Consider the following 2761-nt stretch of genomic DNA (forward strand, 5'->3'; position numbering starts at 1 on the left):
CTGCAGACCTGCAGGTTCAGGAGGGTAACTCTGGGCGATCCGGTTTCCTGCCGTACCCCTGCAGACCTGCAGGTTCAGCTGTAGAAGTGGAGGGGAACTCTGGGTGATCCGGTGGTCCTGACACAACAGATACATGATTGAAATTAAACAACAGCAACAAAAAAATTTAAAATAAAGTCCTTATCCGTCTATTTGTCTTTTATAAAACAGGACGTTTTACAGCTGGTAAAAAGTGTGTTTTGCAGAATTGTAAATCAGAGTTTCCTCCATCGCAGAGCCAGAGGTTAAAGGAACTAGAACATTCTGCTGAGATTTTAACAGTGTGCCTGCTACTTGGTGCACATCCGAAAATCAATAAAACCCAAAATAATAAAAGAGTTACGTGTCTTAACCCTTCAGAAACCTTTTTAAAATCTACATAACCCTCGTGTCGTCTTCCCGTTAACCATGGACTTGTCCTTCCAGGTCAAAATTGAAAATTAACATATTTATGTGCTTTTCCGATGATTTTGTCGCTTTTTCAGATTTGTCAATATTTTCCAGCTTCTGGCACTTTAAAAAAAGAAAAAACCTGAGCTGGTGTAATAACAGTTTTACTTATTCTTGGAATTCATGGTCAACAAACCTCATTTATATCAAATTATACATAAGTTTTTAGTTAAAAAGGCAGAAATCATGAATTATTTTGACTACTAGTTGAGATCAGAGGATGTTGAGTGGATCTCAGACGGGTAGATGTCAAAGTTTAGTCCGGATACGGTTTGGAAATCATTAAAAAAAAAGATTTCAAATTCTATAAAATTAAATAAAACACCTAAAAAATTCAATGAAAGGAATCATCCTGTTGTATTTACACGTGTCTTTTCCACCACGGTGGTTCTGGTGCTGGTTCGGAGTCGGTCCCAAATATCAAACCGGTTCTTTGCTTTTCCACACATATAAACCTGGTTCTGGGCCAAGAACAGGGGTTCCAACTCAGCACCAACGTAGCGCTGGTCTAGAGATCAGAACTGGGTACGTCAGGTGCTGGGGGGGCGGGGGGGGGGGGGGGGGGTTGTCATGACGTTCGAAAACCAAAACATCTGGCCGCCATTTTTAAAACCCCGGTCAGCTGTTAACCACAGAGAGCTGTTAATGTTAGCTCTGGACCTGGATGGGAGACCAGAACCGCCGTGGTCTGGTCTGGGGAGGAAACCACCGGTCTGCTGGGTCTCAGGCTGGAGAAGATCCAGCTGGTTCTTAGAGAACTGGCGAGTAGAACCAGCACCGAACTGGCACCAGAACCAGAACCAGAACCAGAACCAGCACCTGGTTAGCCTGGGTGGAAAAGACATATCAGTGAAACTGGAGATTTTGGAGGCGAAGACGTGACTCCCGTGTGATCTAGTGTACTTTCCATTCCATGCCATTCCATGCCATGCCAGGAAATCCCTATATAGGCAAAATGTTCAATTTGAAGTAATCCACAGACCGCATAGGAAGGGCTTAAATACTTGTTTATTTTGGGTTCCTGCCCGTGTGGTGCAGGCGTGGGTGACGGGGATGTGGACATACCTGTCAAACAGCTCCGTTTAGTCACAGCCGAGGTTAAAAGTTCAGTCTGGGGATGTTCTGTATGTTTTTTATCGCTAACAAATCACATAAAAAAAGCAAAACAACAACAGGAAATGCATCTACTAACGAGTATTGTCGGTGTATCAAAGCTAGAGCTGAGTTTTAGACATTCATTTTCTGATTCTAATCATTTGGATGAGTCGATGTTGATTCAGTTTTTTTTTTTAGTGTGCAGATAGTGGTTTCGCAGGAACTAGACTATCTGAGGAATCCATGTCACGCTGAATAATCCTCCAAAGTTTGGCAAAGGTAAAACTCCCATGGCCATTTTTTACAGGTATATGTATTTGGGTACACTGTGGTCCCCCCAGGCTCTGGTCCATCAGCCCTGTCCTACCAGACTCTGGTCCATTAGCCAGGTCCTTCCAGACTCTGGTACACTAGCCTGGTCCTACCAGACTCTGGTCCATCAGCCCGGTCCTATAGACTCTGGTCCATCAGCCCGGTCCTACCAGACACTGGTCCATCAGCCTGGTCCTTCCAGACTCTGGTACACTAGCCTGGTCCTACCAGACTCTGGTCCATCAGCCCGGTCCTACCAGACACTGGTCCATCAGCCCGGTCCTATAGACTCTGGTCCATCACCCCGGTCCTACCAGACTCTGGTCCATCAGCCCGGTCCTACAGACTCTGGTTCATCAGCCCGGTCCTACCAGACTCTGGTCCTTTAGCCCGGTCCTACAGACTCTGGTCCATCAGCCCGGTCCTACCAGACTCTGGTCCATTAGCCCGGTCCTACCAGACCCTGGTCCTTTAGCCCGGTCCTATAGACTCTGGTCCATCAGCCCGGTCCTACCAGACTCTGGTCCATCAGCCAGGTCCTATAGACTCTGGTCCATCAGCCCGGTCCTACCAGGCTCTGGTCCATCAGCCAGGTCCTATAGACTCTGGTCCATCAGCCCGGTCCTATAGACTCTGGTCCATCACCCCGGTCCTACCAGACTCTGGTCCATCAGCCCGGTCCTACAGACTCTGGTCCATCAGCCCGGTCCTACCAGACTCTTGTCCATCAGCCCGGTCCTACCAGACTCTGGTCCATCAGCCCGGTCCTACCAGACACTGGTCCATCAGCCCGGTCCTACCAGACTCTGGTCCATCCATTAGCCCGGTCCTACCAGACTCTGGTCCATCCATTAGCCCGGTCCTA

This window comes from Etheostoma cragini, chromosome 2 (assembly GCF_013103735.1).
Source record: "Etheostoma cragini isolate CJK2018 chromosome 2, CSU_Ecrag_1.0, whole genome shotgun sequence".
Taxonomy (NCBI): domain Eukaryota; kingdom Metazoa; phylum Chordata; class Actinopteri; order Perciformes; family Percidae; genus Etheostoma; species Etheostoma cragini.